This window comes from Anopheles stephensi, chromosome 3 (assembly GCF_013141755.1).
Source record: "Anopheles stephensi strain Indian chromosome 3, UCI_ANSTEP_V1.0, whole genome shotgun sequence".
Taxonomy (NCBI): domain Eukaryota; kingdom Metazoa; phylum Arthropoda; class Insecta; order Diptera; family Culicidae; genus Anopheles; species Anopheles stephensi.
Window position 1 is genome coordinate 79,293,766 of NC_050203.1, and position 23,831 is coordinate 79,317,596.

Consider the following 23,831-nt stretch of genomic DNA (forward strand, 5'->3'; position numbering starts at 1 on the left):
AGAATTATCTTACTATAAGCAAACTTTGGAGTCTTAGAAACCTCGATCACTAAGAGGGCCGGAAAGCAATCAGAGGACTCGTATAATGTCTCCGCTTGGCCTCTGACTTTGGCTCGTTCAGCATATAACTTCGGATGCATCCAAGCTAAGGGCCACCAGGGAGCTTGATCTGCCACTGTGGATCATTTGTGGCTTATTTTCTTTCGCACCTTACATTTCCTGCAATTCTTATCCATATCACAAAACAATCCAAAGCCACACAGCTCCCATCAAGATCAACTTTTGAATCCTTATAACATTCACCTTTCGCGGAGACCAAAACTCAAAGAAACGCTCCATAAACCGCAATAATAAAAAACAAGATTCCGCCCGACTTAGACTGCGTTTCCGAAATGATCGTGTTTACAAATAAATTTTATGACCGCATTAAACAAGTTCTGCCAGTTCGTTTGTTAATGTTTTCAGGTTGGTTTTTTTTTTTGTTGTGTTTTGTTTTTATTAGCAAAAGTCATTTCCAAACAGATCGTTAGTTAGTGGTCAACGGATCTCGGCGAAACGGAGTCACGATTTTGTCTCCACTTTTCGACTGTTCCGATGACGTTAGCCCCATATGAAAGGCTAGACCGTTTGTTGTATGGAGGTAGAGGATGATGGAATTTGACAGCAAAGGGCCTCCACAGTTTTCGGCTAACCGCAACCACGTTACCGAGCGGTTGCCCCCAGGCATTCGTCGAAATGTGACTCACGCTGATATGCTTTCGGGCAGGCGAGATTTGAGTGGATTTCGCGGCATTCAACCCACAAGAGCAAGAGAGGGACTGTGCACTGAGTGCCGGGCAAACTAGGATTAGATGTCAATTTTTGCATTGGACAGGGCCACACACACACTTACATCAGCCGACGTGTTGTGGTTTGGGGGGGGGAGTGATGATAGGAGTCAAACTTAAAATGAAATTCCATTCCAACCGGATTTAGGTCAGTGCTAAAAACCAGCCGACAAAGAGATAGCCGATGGTGGCAGCGCACGGCACACGCACTAATTAAACCACGGAACTATTCCTCCCATCCCTCGTACGGCGTGCAAAACCATTAGCTATTTTGCTTGATTTTCTGAAAGTATGTTTTAATGAAATGAAAATACTCGCCGCCAACAGCACCGGGAATGTTGTGGCCTAAAGTGAAATGGAAAGGACCCGGGGATGGGTCCGGAGATTCAAGTGCAGCTATTTTTAAATTAATTTATGTAACGCTCAAACTATGCCTGGCATAAAGAGGTGCTTCCCCATCGGGTGCGGTCGGGAAAAAAACAATCTCGGAACTCCGGTTGTCAGAGTTGATAAACTCTAACCCCTAACCCGGAGCGTATTAGCCCTTAAGCCGCAAGCTGCAGCTCTTTAAGATATGATCCTGAACGGTTGTATGAAACTTGTTCTGACTCGGCACACACCAAGTTGCATCAAAGTGTGCATGCTTCCATCAGTAAGCGAGAGTGACTTCATAAATCACCTTACCAGCCAGAGCCACGACGTCTTCAAAAGTGCTGCCACTTGCAGCAGTAGCAGTTCGAGTACAATCCTAACTCCTGTTTCGAGCGCCACCCGACCCATCAATCGTTCCAAAAAATGGCAAGAAAACACACACACACTCTTATGCGTCGGTGCATCTTGGTCTGCATGCAGAGCGTTTGCTCATTCTCGGAGATCCTTTGCCCGATGCTCGTCTGTCTATCGTGCCGTTGGCGAATTAATCAACTGGTCAATAAATCTTCCAACCGGTGTAGCAACACTCACGGAGTCGCTCGTCTGTTTGAAGTTGAGCCACTTTAGTTTGTCTGTGTTTGTGTGGGGGAAATACGTCAATCCTTTGCCAACGAATGGCTGGCGCAATAATTGCCAAACCCCCCCTTTGTGTAAACCATTATGTCCGCACAACAGATGAAACCTTCCCTGGCGGTTTACAGTTTGGTCAGACTGTATGATGTACCACCACGACAGAAGAGTCGATCGAAAGCGGAAAAGGACAATGACAGGGTACGTGACTGGGTCGCCATTTTTTTCTCATCTTCATTTAAAAGCGACTCCAAAACAATCACCTAAGCACTCGAAAGTTTTGCTGGTAGAATTTAAATTTTTAATTCCACAACACAAGCACATACCTTCTTTTTGTAGGATGACACAGCGGAACTCACAGCGAGCGGGTTCGTTTCACATTCCAATCATTTCCGAGGCCTTTGCAGCGCACAACGTGTCGAAAGTTTGCACAAACAATGGTTCACCACCTGTGTGAAAGTGTGAAGTGTCTGTCGGATTGGAATAGGCGAGAAGAACCACAAAAAAAAACAACAACCGGGCCAGAGAAAACGGAAATGGCGTTAAACAAAATCCACCTGAATCAAAAGGACAAAACAATGCTAGTGGCCTCGAACCAACGAGCCGGGGCGCGTGGGGCGCGAAAATCCTTCGCCCAAGGATTTCGGAACGAATTTCGCACGCCCCAACTTTGTCCTGTGTCGGAAAGTCGGAACCCGCGGCCCAGGATAAAACATCCACGACTTCCATTACGGATGCTCGCAGACTGTGCAACACCAACCTAGACCCTCCGGACCACCGCTCCCGGACAAACTTTAAGTTCAAATCTAATTTTGAGTCTACGCTTTTTTATGACCTCTTGTCGCGTTTCTCCACCGGCACACGAGTGGTGGAACGATTACGAGTTTTTACAAGCAGAACTGAACTTTTTTTGTATGCTCTCCGATGAATTCATGCGGGCACGGACAGCACGTTTGCTGCGCCAGTGCCGACGATAAAGTCCTGGTCCGGTGTAAGCCAAGCGGACTGGTAGCGGACCTTCCTAGCGCCCTAACACAAACAATAAAGTTCACCAGCGTCCACCTGAAGCACGGACCACGGCTGATGGTGGTGCTGGTGGCGGAGTTTAATTGCCTTCATAAAGCCTAGCTCATGTGTGACGTTTGTGCTGTTGCTTCTAGCTGGCTGCCAGTGCCGCTGTGAGTATGTGGCAATTGATGCACTTTAGTTTGTGCAACTGCACTTTTTCCAACGTATAAAAACGGACGAGCTGGATGGAGCTTCGGTGTGTGCGGTTAAATTGATGGCGATTAGGTGGGATTAATAGTACAACGAGGAAGGTAAAAAAAGTGCACACGCTCGCTTGTTTCATGCCATGGCGTTGGGGAAGAAGTGGCCTGAAATTTAAAGCCACCATTAAAGCTCATCGATCGTTTGGAAGGATATGGGTTTGTTATACGTGATGCCATGCATGTAAAATGTAAAATCGTTTTAAAAATCGTCGTGTGAGTGTTTGTAGCCTTAAGTTTTTGCGTTCAACTTAAATAACTAAATGGTCTATAAAAATCAGTAATAAAAGCTTTTACAGTTGTTAAATAAAGAGCAGATGAAAATCTACTTACAAACAGGAAGTCTCTGTCTGGTTCTTCTTTATATTTGGTATTACAAATTCTTTATATCACGTCATAGGCTAGCGCCATCATCTACGAAACCAATATCCCAGCCTTTCTAGCGGATGATATAACTCCAAAGTCATCACTCCATCTCAACTTGAGCCTACTATTGCCTGCTCTCCACGAGGTTTTGGGGTTTTTTATTGATCCTTTGGGTTGCCAAAGGAAATTTGTCAGTTTTGAACATAGTTCATGTCTCCAGAGTCCTTATTTGAGTAGTAGAACTATAATTACATCTCCACGACGTTTAAACTTCAAGGAAGATCCTCAATGTCCCAGTCTTCAAGATATGATAGGACTTATAGGATATGGCCCACGAAGTTTCCACCTCCAAGTCTAAGGTGACCCTTTCGAGCGCTTGACTTGGGGAAGACCTACTGGCCTAGCTACCTAGGCGCATGTCCTGGATGGCTTAACCAAAGTAATCGCGTTCTTACTATGCGATGCCGTAGATTCGAAATTTGGTGCGTGGTGAAGATCTAGCAACTATCTATTTCACGAAGTTAATCTTATGGTATCAGAAAGAAAATTTGATAAAAAGGTCCGGAACTACTTAGTCAACTATCAAGCAAAGTCTTGGGATGTCATTTTTGACAACCTGAACTTAAAATACCCGACGCTTGATAGTCGGTCTTGCGTACTGAGACAGTTTGAATGTTTCATGTTCCATCGTTTCCAGACTTTTGCGCCTTTCCCGTAGGATAATACACTATTTTTACATTAAAATATTCAAAATTGAACTACATTACCTCCAAAACTATCAATTTTCCATTTTTTTTAAATCCTAAACAGCTTGTAAAACCCTCAACCTTTCTACATTTTACTCTCTACATCGTGCTGTAAACAAAACTTACTGTAACTCTCGATCCCCGTTTTACAACCTTAGACCTAAACAAACATGTTTAACTCCTTGTTTTCTTCCGTGCAAATCTCCTTTCCCTAGCGTTTCTGTACAAGCCGATAAAAACTTACCCATTGACCTACCGAACCAGATAACAGCTATCAGACTTTCATTCAATCGGCTTCTGCCCAAGCCATGCATGCCTTCATACCATCGTAGACACAACCTAGCCACAGTACACAATCCGAGAAAATCATTTAGCATTAGTGTCACTATAAACATACGCTAACGATCTCGCATCTTCCTAACCCAGCACAAAACAACATTAGACGATATGTGCCCGAGGCAGAGGCGCTGGGCCGGTCCCATCTATTTGGCAAGTTATCCGTACGGCCGAGCGTAAACACGATCAATCGATCGATCCGGTGGCATTAGGAATTTATTTACGACCAATCTGTTTCTCATATCGTAAAAATTTATACACCGAGCAGCAAGGAGCGAGGCCTGCCTGAGCCTCAGTTGAGCCTCGGGCCCAACACAATACAAGCCTTTTATGGGGATTTGCAACGGAGGCACAACACAAAGCCCACCACAGACAGTTGGCGGTTCCGAGTTGAGTTGCGCTACACTTTCGCAGCCGTATAGTATCGAAATAATCGCACTTTCTCCCAACGGCGGGGCATGGGAGAGTGACCTCGAAACCCCGGTGTCGTCTCGGGTGAACATCGCCAAGAGCAACCCCGTGACAGCTCATTGTAGGGCGGTGATTTTTACCACTTCTGGATCACTCTTTCTCATCGCATTTCGTATGATTTATCATTGCATTCTCACGCGTGCATATACAAAATGATGCAACACCGCAACACTTGGAGGCTGCGTATCGTTGGTTGTTGGTGGTGCGAAAAAACTGCAACAATACTTTTTCTTTTGTCACCACATCCAACTTCGACAGCTGTTATGTACATCTTTTATGCATTCTCTCTCCCAGGGGACACACTCACACACACAATCGGTGTGCCGACCTTACGAAAACGGAGGGTAAACATTATTTTTGCACACTTGGGCAACCTGGGCAGACAAAGGAAAAACGAACCTTTGTATCGCAATTCACTTTTGATTTTCACCTTTCAGCTGTTGTTTTTTTCTTCTTCTCTTGATGATCCTTTAAAGACAGCCGTAACAATGGTTGCCGTGACGCAATTCCGATGCACTGTAAGATTTATTTTGCGAAAAGGATTATTAATAAAAGGAGCGAGGGAGTGAGAGAGAGAGAGAGAGAGAGACTGAGAGCCGAATTGTGAGATGCTTTTTCAACAAAGCAATTTTTTGAAGGTGCTTTTGTCCTCCCTGGGCCTTTTCAATGATCTGCCTTTTCATTGAGAAGTTTTTTGAACGATTCAATTATGCAATATCATCATCCTCGTTGCGCTGTACAAGTTGTGGGAATCGAATGGAAGGATTTATTCACTGATGAAGCATAATAATTGAATTTATATCAGATTATGTGTTTATAAAATTGACAATACGGCGTCTGTCCTTAATGATAGCTAAATTAATAAAAATGTGTTCATTAAATATAGAAAAAAAGGAAAGGAAAAATGTATTAAAGTCATATAAAATAACAATAAAAAAAACTTTAGGGCAATTTCAAAACAAAGTATAACGACGTAAAAATTTGGAAACGAGAGAAAGCTAAAGAAAAATATAAAAAAAAATTAAAAAAAAAAACAAAAAGTAAAAACAGAATAAAGTAATGAATAGTTAACCGAGAATAAGTAAAGTAAATATATGAAATAAAGTCAAATAATCTTGAAACTTAAGGCTTGGAAACCGGAAAAGATCTCTACTTGCCAAAGAAATAGGAGAACAATTTCAAACATAAAATACAAGACGATAAAGAAAAGGGAAAATATGAAAAAGTTCATAAAATAAAAGAATCAAACAAAATGTTAGGTAAAGTAGAAGTAAGAGTAAAAGATTAAAGTATAACAATGCTAAATAAGCACATAACATTAATAATTATTGAAGTATAGGAAATAAAAGTAAAGTAAAGCGCAATACGGCGCAAGCCGGCATGCTTAAATTATCAATAAAAGTAAAGTAAAGAACAGAAAAGAAAAGTATAATCAAATAAATAAAATTAATAATTAATGAAAATAAAGTAAAACAAGCATCAGGCAACTAAGGATAACATAAGTAAAGCAAAGTAAAGAAAAACCTTCCAGGAAATTTCACTTAACACTTCCTTATCAAACAAACAATACGCATTACAGAATTCCAACCACAGAACTCCGGAACCGCCAACGAAACGGAAAATCAACAGTCAACAGTGTCGATGAAAAGCTCGTTTCAGGTTCCATCCGATGAACGTCAAATAAACGGAAGCCCGCCGGTCTTGGATTTTCCTGCTCTCCCGTACCCCTTCCCTCCTCCACGCTTCCAACAACTTCCGGACCCGAGGAGTCGGGACTTGTCTGGAAATGAGTTTGCAATTTGATTCAGCCGGAAGGAGAAGCATTTCTTGTACGCCACATAACTACTGTTGCTTCATCCGTCATCTCGCTTCCGTGTGCGTTTGGTGATCGAGATCGAGACCAACGGGACTTTTCCGATACGTCCGATATGCGCGAGAACAATGGAAAAATCGTATGGCAAGGAAGAGGAAAGAGTAATTTCCTGCCCGATAGCCACCACTTATCGGGTACGGTAGAGCGCTGTGTTCTGGGTCAGAATGGATAAAATGGAGCTAATGCGAGGAACGCATTCGCTGGACGTGACCATGGCCAGTGAGTGAACTCATCGACCTACATGCCGAGAACTGTTTGCTATCGGTTTTCCTCCACGTGCACAAGGGAGGGGTTTTTCCGAACCACATCAACCATTAAGACGTCATCGGGACAAGGTTCTGTGATGCTGTGCTACTTCTGCGATGAATGATTGTAAGTGGTTGTAAGGAAGCAAGAACTATTCCTTGAAACTATTCCCACCAAACCACAGCAGCGATAGTGCCGTCGTGGTGGAGACATTGTTGAGTGTGATGAGTTCATTTACATAAGGCGTACCAAGAACACATCCTGCATTCTGTGGCCAGAGAGCTCTTCACAGGAACTTATCCCATATATTGCACCGAGAGCAAGTACTGATGGCATCTGCTGACCCATCGATGATTATGTTGCACTATTGGCAACAGCCATCATTATCGTCGTAATCATCATCATGGCATCATAGCGATGAATCTCGACAGAGTCGGTATTGCGACAAGCTTGGCCTAATGAGCAAAGTGCATTAAATAATAAACCTCGTTCGAATGATTATTGACACATTCGAGCTTGATGGCAGGGAAATCGGAAAAAAAACTCGCAAGCAAGTCAAAGTGTGGATCATGTCTTTAGGCGCACAGTTTCTTCCAACTCGATCCGTAGTGGCAAGACGTTAGCCGAAGTGAAAAAGATGCTCAAACCAGACCAGAACGGTGGCGATGAGGACACTGACGTACGTTCGCTTACAACACCCTCTCGGGGGTGCGAAAAGTGGAAGCATTAGATAAATATACTCACGCACATCACGACTGTAATTGAGGTAAATGGCCTCCGTACCGGTATGGGGTCATTTTTATGAGTTTTTAATACACACGACCAATTGCTCAACTGGTCCCGGACTGCTGCAGCTCGCCTGAGCTAACACAGTCAACTAGAATGAATGCTGGCAACTGTGAGGATTTTCACAGCTTACGCTCAAAAAAAAAAATGGACAAAACAGAAGCATTTTCTCCATGTCAACAACTGTGCGAACGATGGCCGATTTGTTTATGGTGGAGCAATTAACAAGTTATGGTTGATGTCCATTACGAGCTCACGAAATGGACCTCAATCCGCGGAATGATAATGCGAAATGTTATTGATGCTATAAATTATGGCTTGAGGCCATCGGCTTATCGGCAAATGCGTAGGCAAAACCAGATTGACAGTCGCGACCAGACCAGGCCGATTGGGTCCGCTTTGCTGAGCTCAATTGATTGCATTGCATTGCAATAAAACAGATGTATATCGGCCCGATGAACACCGAGAGCACTTTTATGACACTGTTTTAGTCTAGTAAATGCAAAAAAAGAGGCAGCTATAATAAAGCTACAAGGTAACACTTTTTATGGTTTAGTAAACTAGTGGTGAGAGTAGTCCAGTCATTTTTTGAATGGCTTTGTGTATTAAGCAGTCCACTCAAATTTGCTATAAAAATGCTATAAATGATCAAATATATCATTGAAATACAAAAAAACCAAAGCCGAAAGATTAACATTGAAATAGACAGTTAAAAAAAGCTAGCAAAAACAGAAAACAGAAAATAAGGATGATTAAGCTATAAAATGACACCCTTTTATGGTAACGAAACTTGTTTTTAAACTCTTCATGTGAAGCAACAAGTAAGGAGGTTTTTCATCCGTCAGTTTTTTGCTTGAGTAAGTTTACTGATAAAAAAAGATATGCTATAAAACTGATAAAGTCGTGCTATAAAAAATTGAAGCAGAAAGATCGTTATCAAGAACTGCTCAACAACTGTTGCCTAACTACTGGAAAACAATTAACCTCCTTTACGAGCCCGAAATTCGCACTCGTTAGTCGTGCAGTGAAATACAACAAAAAAACTCCAAAAATACTTTACTGCTTGCTTACGGGCAATCATAATCCCGCCAGTTCCTATGACACCACAAAACGATGGCATATTATTAACATACCACAAAAAAAAAATCTCGCAAGGAAAATGTCACCATCAATTATGCGGCTTTATTCGAACAATTCGTTCCGATCCCAATAAAACCCCAGCCAAAAACCAACCCCGGAACTGATCGCTTTTGTTAAGCCAAAAACTTTTTTGCGTGATTGCAATTGCAGCCCACACGTACACATTTTATTACGTGCCCCATTTTCTTTCGCTTTCCTGTGGCTGTATGTGTGTGAGGCGTATGAAACGGAGGAATATAAAAGAATTTCGAAACAACGGCATCTTGTTAGGGAACTTTCGGGTGCCCTTACTTCGATCGCAAGTCGGCTGTAGGTGAACTTACAATCAATAAAACGGGAAAGTCATTTAGGAAAGTTTCGCGAATAAATTTGCACCGTTTTAATGGTAGAGACAGGCGAAGAAATTCCTGGCGTGCGGCTAAAGAAGAGCTAAATGAAGTTTATTTCACGTTTAAACGAACTGATGGAAGAAAGACAAGCTTAACTACTTTTTTCCTACCACAGCGACGCTCTGTTTCGTTCTAAAATAACGCGAAAAGAACACGCTAAACTGATCGCTTTTCCACTGTTTTCTTACTTGCTTTGCCGGGGAAACGCGAAACCCTCCCATTTCTATCATCGGCCACTATTCATCTACACACACAAACACACATGCACGCCCCAAAACATCGCTCCACGGGCGGCGGTACATCACTCTCACCGTGCGGCTGGTAATTAAATTTGAATCTCGGCAACGCCTCTAATTTATAGTTTTTCTTTTGGTCTATAAATACGACCGCCCGCTCGTAAATAGTAAAATCTGCAAAACATACCGCACGCGTCTGCCCGCTTTTCCATTTTCCCGTACTGCAAACCACCAGAAAGTGGATCCCGCTTTGGTTGGAGGGAAAATTACTCTCTTCACCAGTACGAAGCAGTACGAACGGAAGTACATGGAAGGTAAATATAACACGTACAAAAAAAAGGGGCACGATCATAAATTCAAACGTGAAACAAAACGACCACAACGACAACGAACGCGAAAAATATATATGATTGTCCGATGCCTGCCGAGGAGAGAACAGTCCACAAAGCGACACAAGACATGCTCAATGATCCTCTGATTTATGTCAGTGATTTTGTCTGGTTTTTGGTCGGTGTGCTGTTGATTTAGCCAAGATTCCATGATTCAATCAACCTTTTTCTCTCATTCTAACGGTCGCTCGTTCGATTGTGCGGATTAAAGCGGGAAAGATCAACACGAACAAGCGATGGCAGAGAGGAGATGGTGGCGATGCTGGTGGTGGTCACCGGCGTACGATTGTTGGTTAACCGGAAGCACTTCATCATCCGGGACTTGGTTTGTTTTTACACACGCACACGGAAAATAATATCGTAAAAGGTTTGGCGAAATGAGAAAATTTATTTCTATTTTCACCTTAAAATCGTCCACCGAGCGAATAATCTTTGTTGGGTAAAGTGGGAAATTTACGATTTTTCCTTCGCTTATCTCGATTAAGGAATTAGTTATGGGCCGGTTTATCTTAAGTTTAAAGTTCTGATTTGTTAGACTTATATTTTACCAGGGTAATGTTCATCGCTCGATAAAACTCTGACTGTAAACTCCCGAAGGTATGCAATTTTTCTGTTTTAATCGTTAAAAATCCTACCACGTTTAAATCAAGTCCAGGAAATAAAGGCAAGCCAGTAGTAGCAGGTTAACATCTTTGGATGTTTTTGAGACAAAGAAGAAGAAGAAAAATCCATCGGCGAGCCTGAATATTTACAAAATCTCAGTTTTTATTTCAATTAGAAAAAACAATAATTTCAAGTAAATTTAATATTTTCACCATAAAAATTGCCTTCAAAAAATTTTCCCACTGAAAGATTGTACCCTTTAATAACTAACTTTAATAATTCTTATTGCTTATTAGACTTAATGAAATCACGTGGTTGGATAGTCATTCCTCACTCAAGGAAGCAGAGTATAATATTCTTATTAAAATGGTTTGAATGCTATGATTCAATGATTTTATAACATTTATTGTTGATTTTTTTTAAATAATAACAAATTTTGTTCAATTATGTGTATAATTGTTTTCCCTTCGGTATTTTTATTGAAAATGAATAGAAAGATGCTGACGTACAAAGCTCATCGTGCAGTTTTATTTATTTTATTAAGCCCCGTGAAAGTATGCAATATTTGTGTTTTTAATCGTCGATTGCTCAACTGACTTCCAAATGCCTGCGGTAATTTATTCAAAAATTAACGATTGCATACTTCAAGGCGCTTTCAACCTACACAGCGTACCGAACAAACAGTAACGGCCGTACTTCAAAGAAAAAGAGAATCTTTCTCCATTTTTCCAACAAATTCAAACGGAAAAACCCCCATTCCATTTACTGTACTCAAAGCCCATTACGAATCGCCGTTTAAGCACCGCACCATAACTCAATGATGTAATCGCTCTAATGCCACGCTGTACTTTTATTATGTTCCAGCATCAGCATCGAATGCCCGACAACTGGGCTGGAGCGTTCTGTGTGCGCGTATGCATAATGCAGGCGCCTCCAAACTGCAACGGATGTTAATTTCCCTCTCCAACACGCTACCACACTCTAAAGGAGACTTCTCCCTGCTAGTGGGAAAGTGGTGGGAAAATTAAAATTCTTTTCCGCTGCTTTGATTTTAAAGCTTCTCCTCGGCGTCCGAACCATGCGGTGGCGGTTTTTATTCCCCACCAAAAAAATGCTCATAAAATTTTAACTCCCGCGTAGTTGTGGTTGCTGTTCCCTTCTCTTTATGTTTACACATACTCTGTAAGAGGCGGGAGTTTAATGGACGCTGTTTTACGTGCACCAAAGCGAGGTGCTGAAAATGTGGGTTTTATATTCGCTTTTCCTTTATTTTGAATAACATAGTGCGAGTGCCAATGAGCTCTGCTGTAGTATATGCAAAGGAATGCACTATGCAGACTGCATGGAACATAGACAGGAATTTGCGACTAAAATTCCACAGTTTTCCTCTCAGGAAAACTCAACCTTTTTCCCCTTCGATGACTCATACCAGCTTCGTGGTAATGGATTTTCCACCAATCAAAAACTCGTCTATTGCTCACCTCCAGAAATAATAGAAATCGCCCACCGCTTGTGACCTATCGAAAGGTCGCCGCACATTGAAACAAAAACACAATCGATCACAATTCGCGCTGCCGAGAGCTGAAGAGTCGAGAGTGGAAAATTGCTAAACAGTACCACAGACAACGGCCACCAATCAACCGCGTGCTAACGACCGCGAGCACGGTAGATCATCTGCGAACTACCCAGCCCAGCCGTGTATCGGCCCGATCCCAAGGGCTTGTGAGTCGTAAATTTCCCTTTTTCCATTATGCTCATCGTTCGACGGCCAGGACACCAGCATCCACCAGTTTCTCGCAAAAACCCTTTCGGCTTTTCCCCCTCCTTATCCACTAAACGCTTCCCGGTGCCACGAGGCAAATGAACACATTATTTATCCTGCTGCTCGCTCAAATCTTCCTAGCCCCCTCCTTTACTCCTCCTACTCCATTTTCCTCCCATTCCGAAGCTATATGAGCTCTTGACAATGAAACGTGATGACGTTCGCGGGCTGATTCATTCCCAGAATACATCACACAGACACAGCACCGAACAAGGTTCCGATGCACCGCAGAAGCAACAGACGCACCAACCCTTTCGGTAGGAAAAGGAGAAGAAAAAAACAGTCACCGGTAGTAGGTGGGCGTCCGGTTGGGAAACTCTCTGGCGTGCAGAGTGCATTAGTGTTTTTAGTACAGCGCACATGTGCGTATGCACCGCGCGCACGGCAAGATGAAATTACTCCGAGGACCGAGAGGTGAGCGGAGGATAATAGCCGTACGCAGTTGCAGGCAGCAACAGTTTAGACCAGAAACATCTGCTTTGCTAGAGCGTTTCGGCGAAAAAGGTCGTACGACCCGGCGGAACGATAACTTACGCGCAGCAAAATAAACAAGCAAGTGGTGTGGAAGGAACGGGTAGTGTGTACCTTTGTGCAGGTAGGGTAGGTTTAGATAAACAATCGGGTGGGATATTGTATTGCATTCGGGGATTGAGAAAATAAATGCTTTAACTTGTATTTGTCGGTGCGAACAGTAAATTCTCTAGTGACTGTGACAGTCAACCGACCACTATGCGTTTTAGTAATATTGAAGATTTTTTTGCGCTAGAGGGCGCTACAATTGATCGAAGGAGGTGTCAGGGATATTATAGTCCTTGCGTATTATGAGTACCTTCCGTAAAGAGATAAAAATCTGTGGTCACTCAACAGAACGTGGTGTATCCGAGTTAGGATCTCCTATTGCATTCTGATGAGACGTACTAAGACGGGTCCAGGACAAAGCTTATGGTCTCAATTCATGTTACGCCAAAGATAGCAGATGTTCTGACGAGTATTTTCCGAGTCTTTCTCTTGTCGTAACGCTTATGGACTCGATAATCTTAAATATTGATCTGAACTCATGAATATCAAAAACATGAAAATGAATTTAGCAGTTAAAATCCACTCGAAATTCTCCACTCAAAAATTGTCGCGATAGACGAACTTGGGACTGTATAGAACATTTATAGGTCCAGCATTCACATGCGCCTCTGAGACAAAATTTCTTCAGCCGGCTTCATTTCCCTCAGCCACATTAGAGAGTAAGGTGCTGAGAAGAATTTTTAGTCGTTAGCGAGCTCTGCGAGGTGTTCAGGGATCACACCATCGTTCGTCGAATAAGACTAGCCAAGTTCCGGTGGGCTAATCATGGCATGAGATTGACTTCAGACGATCCAGCCTGTACAATCCTTTAAGGGCGTCTACATATTCATGGTCATAGTTGAGGCATGGTAGGCCCAAATTGAGATGAAGTGATGGCATTGATCAGTATGCCAGAATGGATAATAGATAATGGATTGACAGACACCGTGAGCAGTGTCGTGGATTGTCGCAGCAACCTTCCAAAGAATTTCTAATTCCATAATCTTCGAAGGTGTCTGAAGGGCTTTATCGTTCAAAAGATCATGGGTGTGAGCTTTACTGTTAGTTCTACATCTTTATTTGTGTTACAGCTTTAAGCAATCTTGCCCTGATATTTTCGGATTACAAGAAGCGATTTTTCAAGTGATCACGAGCCTTCTGAAGTATTGGTGCATCTCTGAAGACTGCATTTTTTATTAAAAGAACTAGTAAGTCAGTAGTCGAATGGTGCTGCTAACAACTTATTTGTTTAAGAGATATTTGATTGATTTGAGAGACCAAGAAGATTGATTTGAGATCCAAGTTGACGGATTTCGTAGATTCCGTAGATTTCAGTTACAGATTTTGCCAAGCCAAATATTTCCAAGATTAGTTTAATGCAATCAAAAGTTCATCATAGATTCTACGACATCTCATAGACGGTGCCCAAATCTCCCACCCCAAATAAAAGCCACCCCCCCCCCCTCCCGCCCCAAAATAACTCCAACATTCCGGACACCTGTTTTGTCAAGCCCTTTTTCGTTGAACCCTGACCTACAATACCTGGCCGGCTGTGAGTAATGCATTCCCTTATTCGCTGACCTCAAAAGTTCTCCGCCCACCGTTCCGACACCTTCAGCGTCTTCCATCTCCCTCCCTTGCGAAGATTACGAAGGGATTGCTGGTTGCCATTGCTGCCAGAAGATACCACACCGTGGCAGTAGTCCCAGACAAATGTAGCTTTTTCGTACCACTCCTTCGCCTGGCCGACGACGAGGCTTCATCGGTGATAAATGTTTGTGGCCTTTTTCGGAGCTCAAGTGTGTGGTAAAGTGAAGGTGGTTTGCTAGCATCGTTACATGCCTCCCAGGTTCACGACTTTTACGATGAAGTCAGCACTCATCCGGTCGGGGATGCAAAGCTGGTCGCTTAGAAAAGCCAACCGCAACAAACACTCACCCAGTGTGAATGATGAACAATAGTGAAATGTGATTAATGAATGGCACTTCTCGTACACATACGCACACTCTGGCGTTCTCGAGTGGTGATAGTTCTTCAAGAACATTCACTCAAACTTCCCGATGACAACCCTTGCCACAGTAATTCTCCACCGCCTTCTATCGGGTGGGTCCTCCGACAAGATTGACTCATCTAATGATGTCCTTGATGTGCACTCGCTCAAGTATCGCTCGTCGTGCACTTAAGCAATACATTCCGATACATATCGGGTAACATCTTTCTGCGCCTTGGTCATTAGTGCTCGAGCTGTGTTCGACCTACGGCCGCAAAAACCATTAGCCGGCACGGCCATCGATTGGGCCAAAACTAAACAATGATTAATTAACACCGAAAGGCTAAAGTGCGAACTTTTCGCGACGATGACCCGGCGCTTCCCTCAAATGCCCTCAAAGGACAAAGTTTCGGATGAGTTTGCAATTTTTGCGTCCGTCAGCGCAACGGCATCGGCTTAATCGAATGGGTGTAACGACTTTTCACATGCGATAAATTTTGCACGCTGTCAGCGTAATGACAACCGGCCCTTGGGAAAACGGCTCCGGATGGATCATCATGGTGCGGCCGGTTGGGGCGAAAGGATTACACCGGTATGATTAATGGCGCCGGTTTGAGCGTTGGTGTGGTATCGTCGGTTTGCCCTTTTCTCGATGTATCGAACAACGTATCTAGTGTTTTACAGTGTCAAGGTTCAAAAGTTACAAGGAACCGTTTCCAAATAAGGTTATGTTTTACCTATTAAATATAAAAAAATAGCCGAAAGCTAGTAAGCTGTACCGTTCCGGTTGCACCCTTTCAAAACAACCCCACGCTCGAAGATTCGGTTCGCACTTCCACATCAATCACACGTCATCAAAACCGACACTGTTTACATTGGACTGCAACCAATCGGTGAGCGTGAAGCCACACCACTCAAAACTATGTTAGATCAACTGCAACATTGGTCAACATTCTCCCGTCGAACGGGCTTCTTGGGGTGGAAAACAGCGACGCGTCCGAGGAGGAAAATAATTAAAATTAAACTTCACAGCCAAGTATTCGAAGGCTGCAATGTGGAGAAATTTCATTTATTTATATCACTAGTTTAAATACGCTCGCTAGGTTTATCTCTCTCCTTCTCTCTCTCTCTCGCTTCTCAGTAAGCAGAACAGTGTGGCCATATGACCTACGAAGAAACTCAAACCTTTTTCCCCACTTCTTTTTCTTGGAAGGTATTGGAGTTCGAGTCGGAGGAAAAACTGCATACAACTTAATGGAAATGCAGCTGCTTAAGACTGGAAACTGCTGGTCTTTGGATCTTAGCAGGTCGGGAGGAAAATTAAGTTGTTGTTGATAGAAAACTCCCGTTCGTTTTTACTTCCGTGAAGCAGGGTTCGCATATTATTTTTAGCCAGCAAGATTTTCCAAATAAATACTCTAGACATTATAATATGGATTTGGAATGAAATTTGTTCAAAGTATAATAAACCTTCAAAAGTCCAGAGAGCCGATAGTAAAGGTCTGGATGGGATGCGAAGCGCAACTGTCTTAGTTTAGATTTTCATCTGGAATATTCAAGATGTCCCAACATGTTTTCCAAGAGGCCAAGTAGCTTTTGATAAGAATAACTCCAAGAATTTGGTTCCATAAATGGGTGCAACACAGTGTTGGGAATATAATCTTTTAAGAAATGAATTGGACATTCTTATCGAAAGAAAACAGCTGGTAATTCTAGGAAAGATTCTTCTTCACAGAATCTTTGGAACTTACGGATCTACTTACGGATCACGGAAAATCTACTAAATCTGTGAGGATTGTTCAACTCTTGATGATGTCAGTTTGCTTCCGGCCTGTCAAACTAAAACTCATCTACAGATATTCTAGAGAATTTAGCTCCTTTCATTCCATGATGAGATGATGATGAGGCTTTGCAAAATTCTACATCAACCTTAGACAGACATGGACATGTGGCCATTAGTTGCCAGCCCTCAAATATTGTTTAGAGGTAGTTGCAGCTTTGCACTCACTTGGAAGGAAACTCACTCGCAGGAAGCTGAATTCCCTAGTCGTACCAAGGGGCTGCCTCTCAGAGAAGAAGAAGGCGACGTTTGGATTGATTTAGTAAAAAAAAACCTTCAATAAACGTCTCTATTCTCTGCAATATAATATCTGGCGTATGGCATTCCAAAGCCGGTAAAGAAAATCCCACCAAATTTCTTCGTCATCTCGGTTTATCTTCTAGAAAATCATATATCAAAAAAAGACAATTCAAAGAACCTAATCTATCAAAAATATTATAAATAAAGATCAGTAGACCAAACCATCATAGCCCATACCTGGTAGAACCCTGCCCAGAAACCCTGCCTGATTAAGTTGCATTATGAAACGGAAAGTTGGATGAAGAAAATAATGAATCGTACAAGCTATAAAAAACTGAAGGAAAACTAAGTGGTTTGTGCGGGGAAAACTTGTTTGACTTTTAATTCCCTCGGCATGTAGCTACTGGTGGAATCGGGAAGCAGATAAGGGAATATTCAAGGTTAAACAACAGCTTGATAGATGACTTCTTCCTTGGTCGAGCGTCAAGTGGAAAATATGCTCTCATACTTCAAGAGTAGAAAATATGTATTCCGGTTCTTCTGTTATTTAAAAACATACAAAGAACGAATGTAAGACTAATTTCTTCCTCCATTTTGGACCTTGGTGGGGAACGCCACTGAATTAGTGTACCTAGACAAGGGCATGCACACTCGTTTTGGCACTTTAAACTTTCAGCATGGCAATGGTCTTGCGTGCTTGTTAGAAGTTCCTAAATGGAAAACTCCTTAACTCCTTCCATTTTCCACTTTTCTATTTTCCACCCTTGAGTGAAGTGGTTACTCTAACTGGGGCGAGTCAAAGAAAAAAAACGACGAAACATAAAGCCACGGGTTTTTCCTTCTTCTATTAAAAGTGTTTGATTTAAGTCGTTCCCATGAAGACCAATGGTGAAGAGTGGTGTTGTCTTTGTGCCAGCTACGCATGGACGACGGGGGTTTCCTTTCCTCAAAGAACACAGCACATGGAAAATTCCTCCCGAAGATGAAAGCGACAGAAAACGGACCGAAAAACACAGAGCATTCGTGATATGTTATTCTTTTCCCGCACGGTCCATCACATTGCCGGCCTCAGCCTTTTCACCATCACCGATTGTGATCAATTTTCCAATTTTTCCTACACACGGCAAGGGACGGTTTTTGAAGTTTTCCCTCGGTACGTTTATTTGTTTATTTGTCTCCTAGGGGTTTTTTTTCTACAACAAAACATTTTTACCCACGCGGTGTTTGATATGGCGGTAGCAGTTTTAACTTTGGCGAAATATTTATAAATACGCACTAAAAGACGCACCATTCACTTCTCTCCTCTGTTTTCGACCACTTATTTTTGCTTTCTTTCGCTGGTCGTCTTCATCGTCGTCGTGCGTGAGAATGTTGTTTAGCCGAGCGGAAACAGCCGTGTTTACAAATAAAACACGCTTTATAAGCTAATGGCCCGCTTCCGGATACTGCCGACGGTAGACCGGTGGATGTCTTTGAAAAGTGGAAATATAACGAGAGGAGGAAGAAGGAAAACTTCACCAAGAAGCACGAAATAAAAACAATTGACAACAGACCGAGAACTTCTTCCACGTTAAAACAAACTGGCCATTGCTTTGTGTGTCTTCTGGTGGAAGCGAAATTCGTGAAGGAAAAACTTACCTCGCGATTTTCACCTCCCGTGGAAAAGGCGCGACTGTCAGCACAACTTTGGCGTGACATTTCCGCACGACAAACTCGGGGTGACGACACAACACACAAAAGCAAATGTCAAACGCCCGTTCATCTCGGTATCGACGCGTTCCATTCAACGCCAGCAGAGATGACAGCAGCAGCAAGCGACCGAAGTACCACCGATCAATTTATGGCACATCAAATCGATAACGCTTTTTTGTTGAGGCTCTGCGGCATCGTAAAAACTTTGCCAACCACACAAACGCAAAGCTCTGATTCAGGAAAATCGGCAGCAGGTGTTGCAATTTGATAAACGAATAAATAAACCAAATCAAACGGTGATCAATAGCACCAAAAGGGACGTCGTTTGTGGGACAGCATGATGAAATTGATTCACTTAATCTACAAACAATCGTTAGCAATGACCTCCCTTTCGTATTGGATAGAATTGAGAGCATCGATAGTTGTTGCCCGGCTCTGCGGTTACCTAGTCACCGGTATGCAAATTGAGAATGAAAATAATAAATCAATAGTAGGAAAATTGCAACACAAAACCTTTTGTACGCCCCTCCGCTTTTTGGAAGATCATTAAAATACCATTAATCATGGTGGAGTTGGCAAACCCAGCCTCCAGACTCCAAATCCCAAATATTCTGCTCGTGCAAAACCTCGCTTCCGTTGTGTAAACAGGATGATAAAGTTAAGCGTTTGATTACCAAATTTCAGGAAAAGTTTTCCCTGGGGAGAGAGATAGTTCCTCAATTGCTGCACCTCATCATACTAGGTTCATTCCCATGGACAAGAGCAGCCTATCGAGAGTACTGAGTCTGGCACTTAATAGGTCGAATTATCAATTGTCCAACCTCCTGCTGTTGGAAAATGGCTCCGAAATGGTTCATTTAAAAAAAGGTTAAAGAACATCCTAATGGATTCCAATTTCGGTTCGGGGAAGTTCCTTCCACAACATCCGCTCCGACAGAGCACCGAGAAAAATGGAAAGTAAACAAACCAATAACTATCAAAAGAGCGAAACCGTGTGACACAAATCCACCGGAGAAGAAAGAAGGAAAACCCCGACAGCAGGATAAAACGTGATGATATTTTAGCTTCCGCCGCCACAGTTGCCATTCTTCCGGGCAGGGTAGAACAAAAACTCGAAAGCTTTTGTGGTTCGTTCGCTTCTTCCGCGCGATTCACGGATCGGTTTGTTGTTTGTTTTTGGTTGACCGGGGTTCGTAATTGTTTGCCTGTTTCGTTCCACTGCCGAGTCTTTAGCTCACTTCAACTTTACTCATTTTATTCACACGCTTCCTAGTGCGAATGGTGGACTTCCGCATTTGTTTCTTCTGCTGGGTGGTAATTTAGACAGTTTGTTTTTCTTTCCCGATGTGTTGTCTTCTAATGCTCGCATGTTGGGGTTCTAGTGGAACGGAAAATAGAATTTATCACACGAGCAGCTTTGGAATAGTTCGAAGTTAGCCCAAATCGTGTCTTCTACCGAAAGAAATCGCTTGATTGGTCGTAATGGGATACTGTGTAGGGGGCATGCTAGATGGGGAACAGATTCCCCAACAACGTCCACCGACAACGTGCGACTAACGAAGTTGAGGTTTCAGGTTCTCCAACTACTCAGGCCACACTTGGCACCCAAAATACACCGATCCGAACGATACAAAACAACAAGACAGCGAAATATTCATCGTCCTCCATCGATTGGCAGTGGAGGGTATGGGTTAGTAATGCATACTGAGGTTCAGAAAAGTATGTCCTACTCTATCGATGTCCTAGGAAGAACGGTCACCTTCCCCACCGCACAAACCTTGCAACGTCTGTACGGGCGAAATTGGGACGTATGGCAATAAATAGGGAAACCCTCCAGCTTCTTCCAGCCGAATCCCGAAAACAACAAGCGCCGCTCGTATTGGATATCGTCGGAGGGAAAAAGTTGTGCTGTACTGGCTGCTCGCCGTCGTTTATCGTTTACATTGGATGGCGTATCGATTGTACCGGATCGGAAGGGCGTATTCAACGCCAAGAACTCGGTGTTAAGGGATTCTTGGTACGGTGCTCAGTAAACAACCAACTCTGCAGAGGTGGGGGATCAATTACTGCATCACGCGAGGGCAATTGAATTGTTACAGGAAAATATTGTGCTCTTTGGAAGAGAAATTTACCTCTTAATATTAATATCAGTACAATATTTCTCACTTGTAAAATTCATAATCGTTTATCGAGGGAGTTCCCCAAAAAGCTTGACCTCCTTTCCGGAGGTACTTCTCATTACAAGCAATAAAACGTGATGCGTCCCACCAATAAACGTGCGATTATTGAAACCATTCGATTAAATTAATTATTTACGATCCTAATTATTACGAGTCCGTCCGGGACCATTGTCACCTTCCAGTAATCGCATGAAACAACCATTAATTGTGACCGAAATTAAGGGAACTTCAGTTTTCGGGATTAAGCTCCAACCCAAAGGGCAACAACGACAGAAAAAACCCTCCCTCGCACATCCGGTGTATAGCCTATTTATCACCCTCACCGACAAAGCCGCCACTGGATCATAAACCGGAATGGACTGACAAATTCAACCACAATAAAAACCACACGACTCCGATGCCGTCCCGATAGTCTACCCCACAACTACCACGGCCATTTAATTACATTCCTACCGTTGTGGAAGGTGAAAAAATATGAAGCTACCGGATTATGATACTCACCGCCAACGAAAAAAAGGGGGGCCCTAAGGACTACGCCATGTAACTGGGTGACCGGCGCACTGGGTCAGCTTAAGGACGTGTTCATTACGGTGGCTCCACCATCCAGGCTTTAACGCGGTCCGAAAAATCTCTTGAGAGTTTTAAGGACACTTCTTGAACGTGACCAGTGAGTTCCACCGAAAAAGGGAAGCCCTTGCTACACAACATACCACAACGCTGTTCTTGAAACCACGGGGAAAGTGGTGTGGATGGATGTGAAGCAGTGAATGAAATGATCATTAACGGGCAAGATAGGTGTTGCGTTGGGGATTCTACTGACCGGCCGACGAAAGCATCGAGAAGGATCGGAAGAATGGCAATCAAGGAAAAAACATCTTCCATGAGTAGCAAGACCATGTTGATTCTTTCTTCTCACTGGATAGTAAAGAGGGTCTTCGAGGGAGGATATTCGTATTGTTTGGCACCGTGGAAAGGTTAAGAGAATTAGAATGCATAATTTAGAGGTTGCTCTTTTATTATGCTACGTTATGGGGCAAATTAAATGATTATTTAAGATCGGGTTTAGGTCTTGCAGAACAATAGCGGGTATGGTGGTGTGGTTTTGTTTGGCCTGAGTTGATGGTACAAAATGCTCGTAATGAATTTTACACTCCAAACCACCTAAATTGGGGCGTTTATACCATTGGTTCTCCAGAGGGATCTTTCATTTTACTTTGATTTACTGAGCGTTCAACATACGGAATCAAACCCCGTGGTGCCGTAATGAAAATATGGATGTCAGTAATATCAAAAGATCTACAGAGGGTTAGTGTTTCGAGCCCCTCTCAGCTTTTGCTGTATAGAAGAGTCTGAAACATATAGGAGAGCCTCAAACCAATGATGTCTATGTCATCACCGTATGCCAGTACTAGGACGGAATTATGGTAGGTGATCTTCGAAGTCTCTATCTCTGAGTCTCTAATACCTAGAGTAGACATTTCTCCTGGATTAAGACTTACTCGATTACTACGTCCGAGAAGTTTTCCAGGAAAATAATTCCACCCGGAATCCTTAGTGATCGTACGTGCAAATATCTGACACCTTACTCATGTCTGTCCAGAAAGGCTGTCCGATATCTTGAAGCTCTTTCTCAGACTTCGCGATTAATTGGTACTCCGTCTTCGATGTACAATTATTGAATAAGGTCCTTGAATATGTCTTCTTCACTGTACTTCACTTCATCTCATAAATAGACGAGGTCTCATAATTCAGTCAGTCAGCCCTACGAACGGGGAGGCGGGTCTGGATGGGATTTGAAGCCCTGTCCTGCCGTGTGAAGACCGGCGAGGTTATCGCCTCGGTCACCGGACCGCCCTAGTCGAGTTAAAGTTCAGTTGCTCAAAAAATCTTAACCTAAATTAATTTTAGTTCCTCGAACCACTTACCAGTAAAATTCAATTCAGCATCAAACCGCAAGTTGATTGACTTCCACTCGCTGTCGCAATTTCACGTCCAGTTGCTCCCAAAACACCAAACTCTGGTTCATCAAAAAACCGTCACACTTTCAACACCGATCGGGTGGCAAATTGGAGCTGGATTCATCCTTCCGCTTAATCACCACAGTATCGCACAGTAGCTGCATGCTTGCATTAAACCTCACAGCAATCACCACAAAATTCACTACACAGCACGGGCAAACATATCAATTAGCAGCCAGCAGAACACTGCACGTTGTCGGAAACTCGTATGCAAATTCTTCCGAAATTTTGCACTTGCCGCCGGAAGGTTTTAGGAAATCGGAGGCCAATTAATCACCACCACCTCTGCTGCTAGCACGATCACACCGCGCACCGATTGCACATGCACTCCAAGCCGCTATAGGTTTTGTTTGCTTATTTATTACCACTTTTTCCAACTCACGAACCACACCGAACGACACGCGAACCCGAACGAAGCTGGCGTGCATAAATTTATGTTGTAATTATGAAGCATTCATACTGAGAAGATAAGCATAATAAGAAAACAGGGATAAGACGATGAGAGATTATTCGGCAAGTTGGAGGGCTCTACCAAACTCTTGCCCAACACACACCGACACGCATCATCAGCGCGATAATAAATGGCCGCTTGCGCTACAATCTATCTGCGCGCAGAGGAGTTTGGAGGAAGGATTTTTGAGCACATTATTGATGACTTTCTGCGTGCGTGCGTGTGACTCGATTGCTTAACCCGGGAGCTGTCTTAACTGGGCGAACGCGATGCATCATCATCATCCTCATCGCGTTGTTTATGTACGGCCATTTGCTATTTTTCCACCTTGCTGCACTTTACGATGGGCGTTTTGGCTTACA

The 23,831-nt window shown here is 43.0% G+C and overlaps 1 protein-coding gene across 5 annotated transcripts in view; it reads right to left on the minus strand.

Moving 5' to 3' along the window:
• LOC118514711 (lutropin-choriogonadotropic hormone receptor) overlaps window positions 1–23,831 on the minus strand; it is a 104,789-nt gene that overhangs the window by 79,101 nt on the left and 1,857 nt on the right. For 4 of the 5 annotated variants that reach the window (XM_036061788.1, XM_036061791.1, XM_036061789.1 and 1 more), the window contains exon 2: window positions 22,926–23,477. The gene's annotated coding sequence lies outside the window, so the exon portion shown is untranslated. The remainder of the gene's footprint in view (window positions 1–22,925; window positions 23,478–23,831) is intronic. The other variant, XM_036061790.1, reaches the window with a different exon arrangement.